Source organism: Oncorhynchus masou, chromosome 10, assembly GCF_036934945.1.
Source record: "Oncorhynchus masou masou isolate Uvic2021 chromosome 10, UVic_Omas_1.1, whole genome shotgun sequence".
NCBI lineage: Eukaryota > Metazoa > Chordata > Actinopteri > Salmoniformes > Salmonidae > Oncorhynchus > Oncorhynchus masou.
This window is the reverse complement of record NC_088221.1, coordinates 41,893,453-41,915,227: the sequence shown is the minus strand read 5'-3', so window position 1 is coordinate 41,915,227 and position 21,775 is coordinate 41,893,453. Positions and strand designations below refer to the sequence as shown.

Genomic DNA, 21,775 nt, shown 5'->3' with positions numbered 1-21,775 from the left:
ATACAATAATTTGTGTGTTATTAGTTTAAGCACTCTGTTTGTCTATTGTTGTAAGATGAAGATCAGATCAAATTTTATGACAAATTTTTGCAGATATCCAGGTAATTCCAAAGGGTTCACATACCTTTTCTTGCCACTGTACATAACAAATCAGACAACAATCAAACCAGCAGTCGAGTGTTGTACTGTCAACATGGGTCAGATCATTCAAGGGGATGTGGGGAAGGACATTTCTCCTCCCTTCTGTCTCCCTCTCCCTCTTTTCCTATAAACTCACCTCATTTGATTGGCTGATGATTTTAACTGATTTACATATGCTGGGGATAATTACTAGCTTTCTATTTAGAGCTTGGCAACACACAGGCTATAATTTAACACTCAGACATCTTGACGGAATAAAAAGAAAGTGAGAGAGTTTCCTGAAATCCAACTCTTTTTCGCACAGTTTTTTCTTCCAACACACGGCACAGGGAAAGGAGCCAAGACAAACATTCATTCCCTGTTTGAGTTTCAATTATTCTAAGAATCAGATCTGGGTCTGGGGCCAAGGACTGAATCTGTTGATGAACTCTCAGCTCTCATCTCCGGAAGAAAACACATAAACACATTATTGGCTTTAAACTAACTTGAATGTTGAACAAAAAAAAGAAATGTGTGGTTGGATGTGCCAAGGTCAAAGCAGGCAGTATATTTCAATGTGTTACAGCCAAGCATACACTTACTTTCAGAACCAAGACAGGTGCAATTATACAGCACAATGCATGCAAGGGGTAATCTATCATCGCAAGTGCCTTTTAACTGATCATCTCAGACTATTCAGAACGGCATGAAGCACAGAATAGATAGACAGTAATTTAGTCCAGGTGTCCCTTTCTTTCCGTCATATCAAATCAGACTGAATAAAACAAAGACAACTGTTTTATTGTCTTTTTGCTTCTCATAACAGAGAGGACAGAAAACAGATTTCCATGTCTCTGTCTGGTGAATACAGTTTGTTTTATCTTTAAAACTACAGTGACTGGACCTTTGTCTGTCAAAGCCATTCTTTGACAGACGTTTTTCTTATACTCGGTATGAGTTGCATTATGTGATGGGCAAAAATATGGTTTGACTTAAACCCTTTTACTCTTTGAGGAAGAAGCAAGAAGAAAGTAATGATAAGTAAACACACTAGAAGACAGATTAGCAGCAGCATGCTTCTTCTTACTCAGGCAGGCAGGATGTCCAGGAGCCTCTCAGGGCCTGGAACAAGGGTGGGGGTGTAGGAGGGGATCAGTAGGGGGGAACATAACATCTCCTGCCTGGACTGTTAGGCCGACAGCAGGTGTCATGACTCTCTCTCCTTGGTGAGGATCAAAAGGACCCATCAGCTAGCCAAATGTTTGAGGATGACCAGACCCCCCTCTCTCTCCCACAGGAGAGGAGGGGGAGTTTAGCCTGTTTTGTAAATAATTACTTTGGAGAAACTCTCCCCAACTCTGCAGAAATGGAAGGCTGAAAATCCTTTGTTATAGAGAGACTTTGCCGTCAAAACTCCAACATCCAAAAGTGGATAATGAAACAATATTTCTAACATAAAGAATGTCTGAAATGGTCAGTGGGGATTTAAGGAGAAGTCTATCTTTAATTCTGTGAATAACACTAGTATCTTTTATCAATGTTTATTGTGATAAAATCACTGTTTTGGAATCAAAACATTACTGTATCTGAGATTTTTGTATATAAATATGCACATTATCGTTTATTGTGATGTCCTATTTCATCTGATAAAGATCATCAAATTAGGGATTCATTTTATCTATATTTCTGCTTTTTGTGACTCCTATCTTTGGCTGGAAAATGGCTTTTTTTTCGGAAACAAAATCATATGTTGTGCTTTAGCTGTAAAGCATTTTTTAAATCAGACACGATGAGTAGATTAACAAGAGGTTTATATTTCATTTGTTGTATTGGACTTGTTAATTTCTTATGGCTGGGGGGCAGTATTGAGTCGCTTGGATGAATAAGTTGCCCAAAGTAAACGGCCTGCTCCTCAGTCTCAGTTGCTAATATATGCAAATTATTATTAGTATTGGATAGAAAAAACTCTAAAGTTTCCAAAACGGTCAAAATATTGTCGGTGAGTATAACAGAACTGATATTGCAGGCGAATCCCTGAGGAAAATCAAACCTGGAAGTGGCTTCTATTTTGAAAACTCCATGTTCCATAGGCTGCCTTTGCTCCATTTTTAAAGGGATATCAACCAGATTCCTTTTCCCAGAGCTTCCTCAAGGTCTCAACAATCTTCAGACATAGTTTCAGGCTTTTATTTAAAAAAATGAGTGAGAAAGATGACATTGCATCATTGTTTGGCTGGGTGCCAGCAACGTTTTGTATGGGCAACAGAGTTTGGGCAGCCATTGCCTTTCTCTCTCCTACTTAAAAAGACAGTTGCGGTTGGTATATTATCGATTATATATTTTAAAAACAACCTGAGGATTGATTATAAAAAACGTTTGACATGTTTCTGTGGACATTACGGATACTATTTGGAATTTGTCTGCGTTGTCATGACCGCTCTTTCCTGTGGATTTCTGAACATAATGCGCTAAACAAACTGAGGTATTTTGGATATAAAAATAATCTTTATGGAACAAAAGGAACATTTATTGTGTAACTGTGAGTCTTGTGAGTGAAAACATCCGAAGATCATCAAAGGTAAACGATTCATTTGATTGCTTTTCTGATTTTCGTGAACAAGCTACTTTGATGCTAAGTGTTCATAATGTTTTGTCGAGCGACCGATAAACTTACACAAATGCTTGGATTGCTTTCGCTGTAAAGTATATTTTCAAAATCTGACACGACAGGTGGATTAACAAAAGGCTAAGCTGTGTTTTGCTATATTGCACTTGTGATTTCATGAATATAAATATTTTTAGTAATATTATTTGAATGTGGCGCTATGCAATTCAGCGGTTGTCGATGAAAATGATCCCGTTAACGGGATTGCAGCTATAAGAAGTTAATGTGTGAAAGTTACATATTTCTAAAAATATTTTGGAATTTCATGCGCTGCCCTTTCAGCGGAATGTTGTCAAGGGGTTCCGCCAGCGGAACGCCTGCCCTAGAAAGGTTCAAGAACAATCCTGTCAGAAGTGTATTATTTTGTGATATCATTAAGGATGGTATAACTAAATAACTGTATCTCTGAGGGTGTACACATTCTGGTTGTCAGGTTTGCATCTAAATGTTGAATAAAATATATGATGAAGTATGACAATATTTAAAAAAAAATAGAAATGGGATTTTAGCCTTCTAAATGAGATAATGGCTGTTCGTATAAAACTGGGCCCAGTCAGTAACCACGCCCACGTGAGCACAGACATTGTGTCGGCGTGTTGGAATGCCCCTAAGACCAGAGTGCTTAAATGGACTTGCTAACGAAATTGACATCAGACCAAAACATGCCGGGTTGCTGTCGCAATGTAAAGTGGTTTTAGCTGTACTCTGAATAATCAACCATTGAGACCAGAGAATGTGAGGATGTGGTCCACTTGTTGAAATGGTTAAAACTAAAAGACCAGAAAATGGTAAGACCCTCTGAAACTCTCAACGAGTAAAGAAGGTGAAGACTAGAAGACCAAATATTCACAGTCTGCAGCTGGGTAGGTGAAGTAGTCTAGGACAATTGACCAAAGACGTGAGGGAAGAACAGATCCCTCTCACCACTGTGGGGTACACCTGGAGGTATCCATTCTAAGAACACTCCAAGACATAGAAGCCTGCAACTAAGAAGGACATTGTGACCTCTGGTGGATAACTAGAGACTTACATCGAACTTCTCCCCATAGACGGATCGAGTGGTTTCAACAGAGAGACGACAGAGAAAGATATCTACGCGTAAATATATGTTGCATTTCTAATCCGAATGAGCGGTTGTTAGGGTGCTAAATATTCATATTTAGGGTGAGCGTAGTTTCCAAATGTATGTACGATAAGTCCACTCTATTTGTCTCTCCCAAGCTTTATCTTTCCCCACCCCCTATCCAATGTGTCAGTCCACTAGGGACCTGTTTTCATCGCATTATGTTAGTAATCAATAACCTATACCGTGTGTGTGTGTTTATGTATTTCTGTGTGATTATTTAGTTAGTTATTAAATAAATAATTTAGCCAATTTGTGCATCGCTGATTCATCACAGATTTATGAAGTCAACAACGTTCAGAATGAGACTGATATGAGGATATAATTAATAGTTGACTGTTATTGATGTAAGAGATATTCAGATAAACTCTAAATATTAAGTCGGGAGATAGTAAGTCGCTTAACAACTTTTCCCATGGTGCCCCAAATTCCTAATGAGTTAATTGTTACATGATTGATTTAATCAAGTAATACTTAAACGTAGCAGGTAATTAATCGTGAAATAGCAGTCATCAGATTAATGATAGTCATGACACAGGTAAGCTGATAGTGGCATGACAGCGTTTAGGACAGGCCCCTGTGGGAGACGGTGTGAGTTTGTCTGTTTCCCTGGGTGGTGGTGACAGTGTGTTTAACCCTCTGAGCGCTGACAAACAGCTTGTGAATGATGCTGCTGGCTGGACCGCACCCTGCACTGATCACAGACACCTCAGGTTCCTCCAGCAAAGATCTCACGAACCTGAGAGAGAGAAAAGAGAGAGAAAGAGAGGGACATAGAGAGAAATGCACAGAGATGAGGGAAGTGAGGGTCATTTCAGGGGAACATTGTCAGAAAACACACAGGTCAAAAACATTCTATTGAAAACATTATATATTTACTTTGGGAACAACAAGATGTTGGAAAACTACCTGCACAGTAAAGGTCTTCACAGGTTCAACAGACCCGACATTCTGAGATGCGACCTGGGACCCGAACGGGTCTCAGGTACTGTATGTGCAATTAAAATGAATTTACCTACTGGATCTGTCCTCTGTTAATTTACTGTTTGTGTGATGAGAACTGTGCAAACGTGTTATGTATGTCAGCCAAATGCAACAAAATAAAACACATAGCTTATGTCCAGCTGAAACTGGATCCAGCTGCTCACCTCACATGCCCCTGCTGCTTTATTTATTTTTAATTTTTATTTGTTATCAATTGTTTAGCCATTAATAATAATATTTATTATTATTATAGGCATGTTGTAAAATAAATAGCATTAGCCTATTACTGTCACAATACGGTAGGCAATCACACTTGTTGGTAATAGCTGCATAGGCTGTCACGTCTAATCAAGGTGGGTGGAATCAGGCGCAGAGAGCAGATAGCGATATAAAGTTTATTCTCCGGTGAACAAAAACAAACAACGGTCAACCCAAATACAGACAAGGTGAATATATCCAACACAGGATAAAGACTAACCGGAGAATAACAAACAGCAAACACCGACAGACAAAACGAAATTACAAAATAAACAATCCCGCACAAAACAAGGGCGGGACAACCTACATTAAATACAGACACTAATTAACTAAACAACACACAGGTGAAACCAATTAGACAAAACCAACAGATACACAAAAAAGGGATCGGTAGTGGCTAATAGGACGGTGACGACGACCGCCGAGCACCGCCCGAATGGGCAGGAGAGCCAACTTCGGCGGAAGTCGTGACATAGGCTTAGCCTTCTGTTGAGCCATTTTCATTGGCCAAATTAAGTTCCAGCTGTAATGTTGTGTTTGCCGCAATATAATAGAATTACCAGTAGGCCTTCTATGCTACTAGTGCTCAAACAATGAAAAGGAAACCCCAAAGAGGGCAAGATTTTTTTACTTATTTTCTTATTTAGTTTTGTACAGTTACATAATTTTTCATACTTACATTGTCCCATTGCTGCAACTCCTGTATGGCTCGGGAGAATCTTAGGTCGGGAGCCAGTCGTCCTCTGAAACACGACCCTGCCACGCCACATTGTTTGCTTAACCTTGGAAGCCAGCCACACCAATGTGTCGGAAGTAATACCGTACAGCTGGCGACCGAAGTCAGCGGCCCAACACAAGAATTCTCTAGAGAGCGATGGGACAAGGAAATCCCGGCCGGCCAAACCCTCCCCTAACCCGGACGATGCTGGGCCAATTGTGCACCGCATCATGGGTCTCCCAGTCACAGCCGGCTGTGACACAGCCTGGGATTGAACCCGGGGCTGTAGTGACACCTCAAGCAGTGCGAAGTAGTGCTTTTGACCGCTGCGACACTCGGGAGTTCCCACAAATATTAATTTCATGCCAAAATAACCTGTTCGTATTATCCCTATAAACAAGGAATTGACTTACTTTTGATGTTACCCTAATAAAGTTAAGGAACTTTTGTGAAGGTTTGGTGTGGTATGGCTATTATTAGGATTAGCTAAGCCTACCGCAGGCCTATGAAGGCAGCGCACACTGACTCCAACAGTTGAACTTGAGGTGAGGAAGAATGTTTAAGGCCTACCGGAGTTACTCCTTTAATATAACGCTTATCGTTGAAGACCTCTACTGCACAGTACTGTACACAAAATGTGAAGAGTGAAGACAACAGCCCTCTCCCCTGACACAACATCTCAGATACAAGACAGGACAAGCCGTTGGTTGTTAGACAGAGAAAGGACAGTTAGTGACTGGTGGCTGCATGGTGCTTCAGGCCAGCCCTGGGTGTCCTCTTAATGAGGCCTGACTGGCTCTCTAGCCTGGCTGCCCAGACCCTCAGAGGCCCCTAGAACTAATGAAGACTGGGGTCCTCCCTGATATAACCCCCATCTGTCTGTATCTCTGTTTCTCTCTTCATGCACCTGAGCCTATAACACTATATGCCAAAACCTTTACACATCTACACACACTGACTCCCTCAAATCACTCACTAACACACGTGGTCCATTCAAAACATGTCCCTTCCCAGTGTTCGCACACGCGTGTGTGTTTGCCTTACCTTTATTACCTTACAAAAAAGTATATGTTGTGGCAAATTTGCTGCAAACTAAATAGTGTGCCACAAAAAAATGTTTGCCATTAGTTATGAATCTGCAGCAACCATTGGCAACAATAATATTTATTGCCACTGGTGGCAAACAGTTCATAAGTTATTTTTTTTAAAGTAATCTGTGGCAACAATATTTATTCCCACTAGTGGAAAACAGTTTACGAGAAGCCGTTTCTGGTGAAAACATGTGTTCAAAGACCAGTAACTGTTGACAACCAGTCAGGTGGGGAAGAAAAATCAGTTGCAAATGCAAACAAAGTGATCTAGCTAACTAAATACCTAACTTAATAATTACACTTCACAATACACTTTAAAATCATGTTAGCTAATGGATGGTGGTAAGCAATGTCATTTTTTATGGGATAGAGTGAAACACATTTTGTTGCTATAGCAGTTTCAAACTGTCAGCACCACTAACTGGTTAGCTAGCTAGCGGCTAGTGCTTAGCTAACGTTAGCTATGATATTTTTCACAATTGATGTGATAGCTAGCTAGCTAACTAATGATCAAATCAAATTGTATTTGTCACATGCGCCGAATACAACAGATTAAATGTTTACTTCAAGCACTTAACCAACAATGCTGTTTTAAGAAAAATACCCCAAAAAACTAACAAATAATTAAAGAGCAGCAGAAAAATAACAATAGCGAGGCTATATACAGGGGGTACCTGTACAGAGTCAATGTGTGGGGGCACCGGTTAGTCGAGGTAATTGAAGTAATATATACATGTGGGTGGAGGTATTAAAGTGACTTATCATAGATAATAACAGAGAGTAGTAGCAGCGTAAAGGGGTGGGGGGCAATGCAAATACTCTGGGTAGCCATTAGATGTTCAGTAGTCATAAGGCTTGGGGGTAGAAGCTGTTTAGACGCCTCTTGGACCTAGACTTGGCGTTCCGGTACCGTTTGTCGTGCGGTAGCAGAGAGAACAGTCTATGACTAGGGTGGCTGGAGTCTGACAATTTGTCGGGCCTTCCTCTGACACCGCATGGCATAGAGGTCCTGGATGGCAGGAAGCTTGGCCCCAGTAATATACTGGGCCATACGCACTACCCTCTGTAGTGTCTTGCGGCCGATGTAGTGTCTTACCAGGCAGGATGAAATAAATAAAAGCTGAAATAAATCTCTACTATTATTCTGACATTTCACATTCTTAAAATAAAATTGTGATCCTAACTGACCTAAGACAGGGAATTTTACTAGGATTAAATGTCAGGAATTGTGAAAAACTGCGTTTAAATGTATTTGGCTAAGGTGTATGTAAACTTCTGACATCAACTGTATTATTCTCCTAAATATTAGGCATAACTAGGGCTGTGTCGGTCATGAAATTTCGTCAGCCGGTGATTGTCAAGAAATAACTGTCGGTTATTAATTAACAAACACATTCAGCATCCCCTGGCTTCCAAATCAAATCAAATGAAATTTTATTTGTCACATACACATGGTTAGCAGATGTTAATGCGAGTGTAGCGAAATGCTTGTGCTTCTAGTTCCGACAATGCAGTAATAACCAACAAGTAATCTAACTAACAATTCCTAAACTACTGACTTATACACAGTGTAAGGGGATGAAGAATATGTACATAAGGATATATGAATGAGTGATGGTACAGAGCAGCATAGGCAAGATACAGTAGATGGTATCGAGTACAGTATATACATATGAGATGAGTATGTAAACAAAGTGGCATAGTTAAAGTGGCTAGTGATATATGTATTACATAAGGATGCAGTCGATGATATAGAGTACAGTATATACGTATGCATATGAGATGAATAATGTAGGGTAAGTAACATTATATAAGGTAGCATTGTTTAAAGTGGCTAGTGATATATTTACATCATTTCCCATCAATTCCCATTATTAAAGTGGCTGGAGTTGAGTCAGTGTCAGTGTGTTGGCAGCAGCCACTCAATGTTAGTGGTGGCTGTTTAACAGTCTGATGGCCTTGAGATAGAAGCTGTTTTTCAGTCTCTCGGTCCCAGCTTTGATGCACCTGTACTGACCTCGCCTTCTGGATGATAGCGGGGTGAACAGGCAGTGGCTCGGGTGGTTGATGTCCTTGATGATCTTTATGGCCTTCCTGTAACATCGGGTGGTGTAGGTGTCCTGGAGGGCAGGTAGTTTGCCCCCGGTGATGCGTTTGTCAGACCTCACTACCCTCTGGAGAGCCTTACGGTTGAGGGCGGAGCAGTTGCCGTACCAGGCGGTGATACAGCCCGCCAGGATGCTCTCGATTGTGCATCTGTAGAAGTTTGTGAGTGCTTTTGGTGACAAGCCGAATTTCTTCAGCCTCCTGAGGTTGAAGAGGCGCTGCTGCGCCTTCTTCACGATGCTGTCTGTGTGAGTGGACCAATTCAGTTTGTCTGTGATGTGTATGCCGAGGAACTTAAAACTTGCTACTCTCTCCACTACTGTTCCATCGATGTGGATAGGGGGGTGTTCCCTCTGCTGTTTCCTGAAGTCCACAATCATCTCCTTAGTTTTGTTGATGTTGAGTGTGAGGTTATTTTCCTGACACCACACTCCGAGGGCCCTCACCTCCTCCCTGTAGGCCGTCTCGTCGTTGTTGGTAATCAAGCCTACCACTGTTGTGTCGTCCGCAAACTTGATGATTGAGTTGGAGGCATGCGTGGCCACGCAGTCGTGGGTGAACAGGGAGTACAGGAGAGGGCTCAGAACGCACCCTTGTGGGGCCCCAGTGTTGAGGATCAGCGGGGAGGAGATGTTGTTACCTACCCTCACCACCTGGAGGCGGCCCGTCAGGAAGTCCAGTACCCAGTTGCACAGGGCGGGGTCGAGACCCAGGGTCTCGGGCTTGATGACGAGCTTGGAGGGTACTATGGTGTTGAATGCCGAGCTGTAGTCGATGAACAGCATTCTCACATAGGTATTCCTCTTGTCCAGATGGGTTAGGTGTGCAGTGTGCAGTGTGGTTGAGATTGCATCGTCTGTGGATCTATTTGGGCGGTAAGCAAATTGGAGTGGGTCTAGGGTGTCAGGTAGGGTGGAGGTGATATGGTCCTTGACTAGTCTCTCAAAGCACTTCATGATGACGGAAGTGAGTGCTACGGGGCGGTAGTCGTTTAGCTCAGTTACCTTAGCTTTCTTGGGAACAGGAACAATGGTGGCCCTCTTGAAGCATGTGGGAACAGCAGACTGGTATAGGGATTGATTGAATATGTCCGTAAACTCACCAGCCAGCTGGTCTGCGCATGCTCTGAGGGCGCGGCTGGGGATGCCGTCTGGGCCTGCAGCCTTGCGAGGGTTAACACGTTTAAATGTTTTACTCACCTCGGCTGCAGTGAAGGAGAGACCGCATGTTTCCGTTGCAGGCCGTGTCAGTGGCACTGTATTGTCCTCAAAGCGGGCAAAAAAGTTATTTAGTCTGCCTGGGAGCAAGACATCCTGGTCCGTGACTGGGCTGGATTTCTTCCTGTAGTCCGTGATTGACTGTAGACCCTGCCACATGCCTCTTGTGTCTGAGCCGTTGAATTGAGATTCTACTTTGTCTCTGTACTGACGCTTAGCTTGTTTGATAGCCTTACGGAGGGAATAGCTGCACTGTTTGTATTCAGTCATGTTACCAGACACCTTGCCCTGATTAAAAGCAGTGGTTTGAGCTTTCAGTTTCACGCGAATGCTGCCATCAATCCACGGTTTCTGGTTAGGGAATGTTTTAATCGTTGCTATGGGAACGACATCTTCAACGCACGTTCTAATGAATTCGCACACCGAATCAGCGTATTCGTCAATGTTGTTATCTGACGCAATACGAAACATGTCCCAGTCCACGTGATGGAAGCAGTCTTGGAGTGTGGAGTCAGCTTGGTTGGACAGACCTCAGCGTGGGAGCTTCTGTTTTAAATTTTTGTCTGGAGGCAGGTATCAGCAAAATGGAGTCGTGGTCAGCTTTTCCGAAAGGGGCTCGGGGCAGGGCCTTATATGCGTCGCGGAAGTTAGAGTAACAGTGATCCAAGGTTTTTCCACCCCTGGTTGCGCAATCGATATGCTGATAAAATTTAGGGAGTCTTGTTTTCAGATTAGCCTTGTTAAAATCCCCAGCAACAATGAATGCAGCCTCCGGATAAATGGTTTCCAGTTTGCAAAGAGTTAAATAAAGTTCGTTCAGAGCCATCGATGTGTCTGCTTGGGGGGGATATATACGGCTGTGATTATAATCGAAGAGAATTCTCTTGGTAGATAATGCGGTCTACATTTGATTGTGAGCAATTCTAAATCAGGTGAACAGAAGGATTTGAGTTTCTGTATGTTTCTTTCATCGCACCATGCCTCGTTAGCCATAAGGCATACACCCCCACCCCTCTTCTTACCAGAAAGGTGTTTGTTTCAGTCGGCGCGATGCGTGGACAAACCCGTTGGCTGCACCGCTTCGGATAGCGTCTCTCCAGTGAGCCATGTTTCCGTGAAGCACAGAACGTTACAGTCTCTGATGTCCCTCTGGAATGCTACCCTTGCTCGGATTTCATCAACCTTGTTGTCAAGAGACTGGACATTGGCAAGAAGAATGCTAGGAAGTGGGGCACGATGTGTCCGTCTCCGTAGTCTGACCAGAAGACCGCCGCCGTTTCCCTCTTTTTCGGAGTCGTTTTTGGGTCGCTGCATGCGATCCATTCCTTTGTCCTGTTTGTAAGGCAGAACACAGGATCCGCGTCGCGAAAAACATATTCTTGGTCGTACTGATGGTGAGTTGACGCTGATCTTATATACAGTAGTTCTTCTCGACTGTATGTAATGAAACCTAAGATGACCTGGGGTACTAATGTAAGAAATAACACGTAAAAAAAACAAAAAACTGCATAGTTTCCTAGGAACGCGAAGCGAGGCGGCCATCTCTGTCGGCGCCGGAAATAAAAAAAACATCATCCACACATCCACTGATGCAGACCTTTGGAACATCTACATTTTTATAAAGCCTAATAAATCCATATAATATAGCCTATACCTTCACAATAAATCCATTATTTATTTTAGACAGGCCTAAAGAAGCACGATATGAAGAAAATGTAGTCTATTTCAGAACAGAATAGCTTACTTTGAGTTGTCCTTATGTTAGGTCCTGTCGTTCGTTTCATGACTATCTAAGGATAGAAGTCAGGCTGTTAGAGCCGATGGCATCCAGTCGGAGCCATTGGAGTTGGTTAAAGGGGTTCCACACGGTTCTCTACTTGGTCCATTACTGTTCACACTCTACATAAACAATATCGGTGATGAGATAAGAAAGTGTCAAATTCATGTATATGCTGATGACACTTACGTATGTACTCTATCGCTTCAATGGCTGACCAAGCATTATCATTATTGGAGATTGATTTTAAGATATTACAAGGGTCTTTTATACAGCTGAAACTAGTTTTAAATGCAAAGAAAACACATTTTATGATTTTTAATAGGTTCAAAAAGTTTGTTGAAAATACACTTGCACTTATGAGCTTAGATGGTTCTCAAATTAATCCGGTCTGCATATAAATACTTAGGGATAAGGTTGAATGATAAACTGTCTTTTAAAATGCATATTGACCAACTTTGTAAACGGCAAAACATCAAGCTAGGCTTCCTCTATAGAAACAGGACATGTTTGTCCTCTACAAATAGAAGACAAATTGTGCAAACTACTTTTATGTCTGTTATAGATTATGGGGATATTATTTACATGCATGCTACGGCATCAACACTTAAATCGCTGCATGCTACTTATCATTGCGCACTTAGGTTTATTATTACGGGTTCTAGCTACAGAACTCACCACTGTGTTTTATATCAAAATGTGGGTTGGACTTCGTTGTCCGTGAGACGAGAACAACATGCTCTCGTGTTTGTCTATAAAGCACTTCTGAATAAGCTACCTTCTTATTTATCATCACTCATCAATATTAGAATTAGAATTCCTAAAACCAGGTCTCAAGCATGGATTACACTTGAGGTCCATGTGATTTCAACAGAGTTGGGTATGGCTGCCTTTTCCTGTTACGCTCCTTGCCTATGGAATAGCCTGCAGACTAAACTTCAACTTGAGACTCTTGTCCCCCTGTCGCCCATTTGAAATATTTATTGGAGCATTTTTATTTTTGAATTGGGGCGGCAGAGTAGCCTAGTAAAGCGTTGGACTAGCAGCCGAAAGGTTGCAAGTTCAAATCCCCGAGCTGACAAGGTACAAATCAAGGTACAAATCTGTCGTTCTGCCCCTGAACAGGCAGTTAACCCACTGTTCCTAGGCCGTCATTGAAAATAAGAATTTGTTCTTAACTGACTTGCCTAGTTAAATAAAGGTTACATTTTATTTTATTTTATTGCTTGTAACTGTTTCGGGTAATGCAAGTTCTTGTGCTGTTAGGGGAATAACCTGTTAGGGAATAACCTGTTAGGGGAATAACCTGTTAGGGGAATAACCTGTTAGGGGAATAACCTGTTAGGGGAGTAACCTGTTAGGGGAATAACCTGTTAGTAGAATAACCTGTTAGGGGAATAACCTGTTAGGGGAATAACCTGTTAGGGGAATAACCTGTTAGGGGAATAACCTGTGTGTAAATGTAACAATCTGTTGCTGTATTTTTGTGTGTTATCTGTGATGGTTTTGTTTGTCTTGTGTAGTTTCTTAATCATTGTAGCTAAACTGTATGTGTAAACATGTATACGCAGGGCCCAGCTGTTAAAGAGACCGTGGTCTCAGTCTGTGTTCCTTGTTGAAATAAAGGTAGTATAACAATAATCTGTCTATGCCAAATGGCTGTGGGCTCCATTAGTTCATTTAGCAGACAGGATTTGCTTAGAATTCCGTGGCATTATTTTATAGTATGAAGAATACAAAATGAACAAAGCTGAATTAAATAGATGTCACACCCTGACCATAGTTTGCTTTGTATGTTTCTATGTTTTGTTTGGTCAGGGTGTGATATGAGTGGGCATTCTATGTTTCATGTCTAGTTTGTCTAGTTCTATGTTTGGCCTGATATGGTTCTCAATCAGAGGCAGGTGTGAGTCATTGTCTCTGATTGGGAACCATATTTAGGTAGCCTGTTTGGTGTTGGGTTTTGTGGGTGATTGTTCCTGTCCCTGTGTTACCCAGTATAGGCTGTTTCGGTTTTCGTTTATTTTTTTTATTTTTTTTTATTGATTCGTGTTTCCTTTGTTTTATTAAACATGAATCTAAATAGCCACGCCGCATTTTGGTCCGACTCTCCTTCACATAAAGAAAGCCGTTACAATAGAAAGGATCTTTTCTCCAAATAATGAGAAATTGCGCACATATGGCTATTCTGTGTTGAGAGGATAACAAAGAAATGGATATTATTAATGTAACTTTAGTTGTTCCATAAATGTTGGGATACATGTTTAGATGTTTAATTTGTACGGCTGCATGATGCAACTCTAACGATGATGAGAAAAAAGTAGCTTGAAAAAAAGGCATGAGCTCTGCTTTGTTTTTTTTGCGCAGGCTGTACACACTACATCGGTAACTCATTCACAATTTAATGCCTAGAATTTCACGGCGGCATCCCCTTTGTATGGCCGTAATGCACCCTAAAAAAAATCCATGCCTTCTGCGGCCAGTGGACATTGTGCCCTTCTCCCAGAGTGCTGAGCGCTCCAAATCACTGCTCACTTACACCACTCTCCATCAGCCTGTTTCTCACAGGCTACAAATGAAGACAGGCACATCGGGGACGCAACTGTGCGCGTCCTTATCCAATTCTGAGGTGCATATTGAAGATATTTGAAGAACTGTCCAGATTTAATTTTCATCAGCCAACAAGATGAGTAGGCCTAACAAACAGCAAAAGCACTAGCCTATGTCAATCAACTATCCCCATCGTACAAAAGTTTGAGATTGAAACATGGCACCCTTGGGATATGTTGTCGGACTCGGTACAGCCACAGGGTTCTTCATAGGTCGCGCCGACAGAAATAAACATCTCAAGATCATTGGCCACATTAATAAATGGATCAGTAGTCACTTTAATAATGTCACTTTAATAAAGATGTTTACATACTCATCTCATGTATATATACTGTATTTTATACTATCTATTGCATATTGCCTATGCCACGCTCAGTTATCGCACATCCATATATTTATTTATATGTACATATTCATGTTCCATCCCTTTAGATTTGTGTGTATTAGGTAGTTGTTGTGGAATTGTAAGATTACGTGTTAGATATTACTGCACTGTCGGAACTAGATCACAAGCATTTCGCTAAACCCCCGGTAACATCTGCTAACCATGTGTATGTGACCAATATGATTTGATTTGATTAGGCAAAAGGAATGGCAAATAAGTCGGGCTGCACAACCAATTGGCAAACCTACTGCAAATTTAGAAATCATGTGACTAAATGAAATAAAAAGAAAAGGAAACGACACTATTAAACAAAGGTAAATGACAATGGATGAGAGTAAAAAGCTTTGGAGCACCTTCAATGACATTTTGGGAAAAAAGGCAAACTCAGCTCCATCATTCATTGAATCAGATGGCTCATTCATAACAAAATTGACTGATATTGCCAACTACTTTAATGATTTTTTCATTGGCAAGATTAGCAAATTTAGGGATGACATGCCAGCAACAAATGCTGACACTACACATCCAAGTATATCTGACCAAATTATGAAAGACAATCATTTTAATTTTGAACTCCGTAAAGTGAGTGTGGAAGAGGTTAAAAAAGTATTGTTGTCTACCAATAATGACAAGTCACCAAAGTCTGACAACTTGGATGGAAAATGACTGAGGATAGTAGCGGACGATATTGCCACTCCTATTTGCTATATCGTCAATCTAAGCCCACTAGAAAGTGTGTGCCCTCAGGCCTGGAGGGAAGAAAAAGTCATTCCGCTACCTAAGAATAGGTAAGACCCCTTTACTGGCTCAAATAGTCAACGAATCAGCTTGTTACCAACCCTTAGTAAAATTTTAGAAAAAATTGTATTTGACCAGATACGAAAGTATTCACGCCCTTGGCATTTTTCCTATTTTGTTGCCTTACAACCTCTTTTTTTAATCATTTGATTTACACAACATGCCTACCACTTTGAAGATGCAAAATACTTTTCATTGTGAAACAGACAAGAAATAAGACAAAAAAACTGAAAACTTGAGCGTGTATAACTATTCACTCCCCCAAAGTCAATACTTTGTAGGAGAACCTTTTACAGCAATTACAGCTGCAAGTCTCTTGGGGTATGTCTATATAAGCTTAGCACATCTAGCCACTGGGATTTTTGCCCATTCTTCATGGCAAAACTTCTCCAGCTCCTTCAAGTTGGATGGGTTCCGCTGGTGTACAGCAAATCTTTAAGTCATACCACAGATTCTCAATTGGATTGAGGTCTGGGCTTTGAGGTCAGGCCATTCCAAGACATTTAAATGTTTCCCTTTCAACCACTTGAGTGTTGCTTTAGCGGTATGCTTATGGTCATTGTCCTGTTGGAAGGTGAACCTCCGTCCCAGTCTCAAATCTCTGGAAGACAAACAGGTTTCCCTCAAAAATTTCCCTGTATTTAGCGCCATCCATCATTCCTTCAATTCTGACCAGTTACCCAGTCCCTGCCAATGAAAAACACCCCCACAGCGTGATGTTGCCACTACCATGCTTCACTGTGGGGATAGTGTTCTTAGGGTGATGAGAGCTGTTGGGTTTATCCCAGACATAGCGTTTTCCTTGATGGCCAAAAAGCTCAATTTCAGTCTCATCTGACCAGAGTACCTTCTTCCATATGTTTGGGGAGTCTCCCACATGCCTTTTGGCGAACACCAAACGTGTTTACTTATTTTTTTCTTTAATCAATGGCTTTTTTCTGGCCACACATCCGTAAAGCCCAGCTCTGCGGAGTGTATGGCTTAAAGTGGTCCTATGGACAGATACTCCAATCTCCGCTATGGAGCTTTGCAGCTCCTTCAGGGTTATCTTTGGTCTCTTTGTTGCCTCTTTGATGAATGCCCTCCTTGCCTGGTCTGTGAGTTTTGGTGGGCGGCCCTCTCTTGGCAGGTTTGCTGTGGTGCCATATTCTTTCCATTCTTTAATAATGGATTTAATGGTGCTCAGTGGGATGTTCAAAGTTACAGATATTTTTTTATAACCCAACCCTGATCTGTACTTCTCCACAACGTTGTCCCTGACTTGTTTGAAGAGCTCCTTGGTCTTCATGGTGCCGCTTGCTTGGTGGTGCCCCTTGCTTAGTGGTGTTGCAGACTCTGGGGCCTTTCAGAACAGGTATATATATATATACTGATATCATGTGACAGATCATGTGACACAGATGGACTTTATTTAACTAATTATGTGACTTATGAAAATAATTGGTTGCACCAGATCTTATTTAAGGCATAATAGCAAAGGGGGTTAATACATATGCACGTACCACTTTTCCGTTTTACATTCTTTTCATTTAACTTTTGCAAGGCACTGTACAATGCTATTTTACACAGTACACAAATTGACAAGACTTTCAGCACCCTTATAGGGAACTACAATCAACAAGCACAGCAGTTATGACTGATGATTGACAGAGAAATTGATGATAAAAAGATTGTGGGGGCTGTTTTGATAGACTTTAGTGTAGCTTTTGACATTATTGTTCATAATCTGTTGGTGGAAAAACGTATATGTTATGGCTTTACACCCCCTGCTACATTGCGGATAAAGAGTTTCCTGTCTAACAGAACACAGAGGGTGTTCTTTAATGGAAGCCTCTCCAATATAATCCAGGTAGAATCAGGAATTCCCCAGGGCAGCTGTCTAGGTCCCTTACTTTTTTCAATCTTTAATAACAACATGCCACTGGCTTTAAGTAAAGCCAGTGTGTCTATGTATGCGGATGACTAAACACTATACATGTCAGCTACTACAGAAACTGAAATGACTGCAATACTTAACAAAGAGCTGCAGTTAGTTTCAGAATGGGTGGCAAGGAATAAATTTGTCCTAAATATTTCAAAAACTAAAAGCATTGTATTTGGGACAAATCATTCACTAAACCCTAAATCTCAACTAAATCTTCTAATATTGAGCAAGTTGAGGTGACTAAACTGCTTGGAGTAACCCTGGATTGTAAATGGTCATGGTCAAAATATATTGATACAACAGTAGCTAAGATGATGAGAAGTCTGTCCATAATTAAGCACTGCTCTACCATTTTAACAGCACGATCAACAAGGCAGGTCCTACAGGCTCTAGTTTTGTCGTGGTCAGGTGCCACAAAAGAGGAACTTAGGAAAATTGCAATTGGCTCAGAACAGGGCAGCACGGGCCTCCCGGGTGGCGCAGTGGTCTAAGGCACTGCATCACATTGCTAGCTGTGCCACCAGAGACTCTGGGCTTGAGCCCCCGGGAGGTCCATGGGGCGACACACAAATGGCCTAGCGTCGTCCGGGTTAGGGAGAGTTTGGCCGGTAGGGATATCCTTGTCTCATCGTGCACTAGCGACTCCTGTGGCAGACCAGGCGCAGTGCACGCTAACTAGGTCGCCAGGTGCATGGTGTTTCCTCCGACATATTGGTGCAGCTGGCTTCCGGGTTGGATGCGCGCTGTGTTAAGAAGCAGTGCGGCTTGGTTGGGTTGTGTTTTGGAGGACGACTGGCTTTCGACCTTCGTCTCTCCCAAACCCGTACGGGAGTTGCAGCGATGAGACAAGATAGTAACTACTAACAATTGGAAACCACGAATTTGGGGAGAAAAAGGGGAGGTAAAAAAAAGAACAGGGCAGCACAGCCTTTGGATGTACAATAACATTAATAATATGCATGTTAATCTCTCCTGGCTCAAAGTAGAAATTGACTTGTTGAAAGCACAGATCTGTCTGTTTAAATGACTAGCACACAGCTCAGACACCCATGCATACCCCACAAGACATGCCACCTGAGGTCTCTTTACAGAACAGACTATGGGAGGCGCACAGTACTACATGGAGCTATGACTACATGGAACTCTATTCCACATCAGGTAACTGATGCAAGCAGTGGAATCAGATTTTAAAAAACAGATAAAAATACACCTTATGGAACAGCGGGGTCTGTGAAGCAACACAAACATAGGCGCAATTTTAACATTTAATCCTAGTAAAAATGTTGTGATGTGCATCAGTCCTTCCTGCAGCAAAGCACCCCCACAACATGATGCTTCACGGTTGCGATGGGGTTCTTTGGCTTGCAAGCCTCCCCCTTTTTCTTCCAAACATAACGATGGTCATTATGACCAAACAGTTCTATTTTTGTTTCATCAGACCAGAGGACATTTCTCCAAAAAGTATGATCTTTTTCCCCATGTGCAGTTGAAAACCGTAGTCTGGATTTTTTTAATGGCGGTTTTGTAGCAGTGGCTTCTTCCTTGCTGAGCAGCCTTTCAGGTTATGTCGATATAGGACTCATTTTACTGTGGATATAAATACTTTTGTACCCGTTTACTCCATTATCTTCACAGGGTCCTTTGCTGTTGTTCTGGGATTGATTTGCACTTTTCGCACCAAAGTACGTTCATCTCCAGGAGACAGAACGTGTCTCCTTCATGAGTGGTATGACGCTGTGTGGTCCCGTGGTGTTTGTACTTGCATACTGTTTGTACAGATGAACATGGTACCTTCAAGCATTTGGAAATTGCTCCCAAGGATGAAGCAGAGTTTTCTGAGGTCTTGCCTGATTTCTTTTGATTTTCCCATGATGTCAAGCAAAGGCGAACTGAGTTTGAAGTTAGGCCTTGAAATACATCCACAGGTACACCTCCAATTGACTCAAATTATGTCAATTAGCCTATCAGAAGCTTCCAAAGCCATGACGTCATTATCTGGAATTTTCCAAGCTGTTTAAAAGGCACAGTAAACTTAGTGTATGTAAACTTCTGACCCACTGGAATTGTGATACAGTGAATTATAAGTGAAATAATCTGTCTGTAAATAATTTTGGGAAAAATTACTTGTGTCATGCACAATGTAGATGTCCTAACCAATTTGCCAAAACTATAGTTTGTTAACAAGAAATTTGTGGTGGTTGAAAAACGAGTTTTAATGACTCCAACATAAGTGTATGTAAACCTCCGACATTCAACTGTATCGAAATGTTGTTAATACACAAAGTAAGCAAAAAACGTATCTAATTTGCATATTCATAATGAGTTTGCAGCAAAATTGGCACAACAAAACAAATTTTTACGTGAAAATATGAGATTGTTCAGAAAATTGGCCAAAGAATTACCACAACTGTCTGACAGAAGCCTGATTTTTTTCGGTAAGGGTTAGCATTCCTACACATGCCCCTCCGAGCAGGGTGTATGATGAAATGAGAGCAGGCGTGTCATAGTTAGTGATAATTTTATTCATTTTAAACTTATTTTTATTCTTATTGTTGTCACATAGTTGACAGGTGTACCTGCAAGTAAGCATTTCATTGCACCGGGTACACCATGTGTATATGAAAAATAAACTTGATTCTATTTTGGATCCTATTTTGATATTAATGAAGAGAGAATGACGGAAGGTACACATGAGAGGACACAACCGAGGATTGGTGCCATGGAGGGATGGTTAAAATATGTCGGCTGGTTCTATGGGCTGTAGAGAAACTACAGGGGAGTTCTCTTACCAATACCTTAAGAGCACTGTCTGCATACCTGTCAATAACACTTAAGCAATTCATGTTTTCAATAGGTCTAACTTGCTAAAAGATAACTCAATTGGGCTAACCTGAATAGAAATTGATAGGTTTGAAGCAGTTGGATAGATTTACTTAAAATCTACAGGTATTTTTGTATCTCTACAGAGGTCTCTGGCCATACTGGTTAACATTACATTATTTCTCTCAGGGCATGCTGTTGTGTCCTACTGTACCTCTCCAGATCCTCTGTGTCTTTGCCCGGTTCTGCCTTCCCGATGCCAAACTTAGACTTCAGAGAGCGGGAGCGGGCAATGACCATCTCCACCGCAATCAGCTAGCTGATCACGTCCTGTTGGAGACAAATACAGTCACTGAGCACTGGGGTGGGTGGTAGGGGTTTGGGGTGCAGGATTGGAAAGGCATATCAACTTCAGGTGGACAGATCTTTGCCACTCACCTCCAGTTTCTTGAAGTCTGGGCTGGGGTGGTGCAACAGCTTATCAGCATGAGAGGTGGCCTGTTGGATAGCCTTTCTTGCAGATAGGATGTCCTCTTCGGACTCTGGACAGGATGGAGAGAATGAGAGAATGAGAGAGAGCGAGAGAGAGAGGGACCGAAAAAGAGAGAGGAAGATGGACATGGGGAAAGAGGGAGAGAGATGTTCAGCAGCTGTCACCCATCCTCCTCCTTTTCCTTGAGGATTGCAGCGTGGAGGATGCAAGGCAGGGGATGGCAGGTCAGGTCTGCTGGCTTCTGTACTGCCAAGTAGTGCAGCACCTAGGGGAGAGGAGGAATATAGAAAACAAACACTCTCTCGCTTACAGCCATTATGATTGCAGAGGTTGTCAGGGCAAGGTACTGGACATTTCAAAAGGCATTGCTCTATTATGGAACTGGTTCATCCGCTTCTTTTGACTTATAGAGGCTGCCTGCCATATAAATGCAACTGACCCATCGCTAAGCCCCGCTCCATAATTACGGACAACTAATCGCAGCTCTTGAATGGATAGCAACTGTCATAGAGTCCAACACCTCGGACAAGCTCACGTTTGAAACACATCAAAGGCATTACAAAAATGAATACTTTTCATCCAAAAACAAATTGTTTGAATGGCTAAATAATTGAACAGTGCAACAGGGGTACTTCCTGCTGTGATTGTTTAAAATGCAGAGCCTATACTTTTGTTATATTGTTTGC

General features: G+C 41.7%; 1 pseudogene; it reads right to left on the bottom strand.

The window, feature by feature from the left end:
• LOC135546866 (rab3 GTPase-activating protein catalytic subunit-like) overlaps positions 1–21,775 on the bottom strand; it is a 75,304-nt pseudogene that overhangs the window by 13,175 nt on the left and 40,354 nt on the right.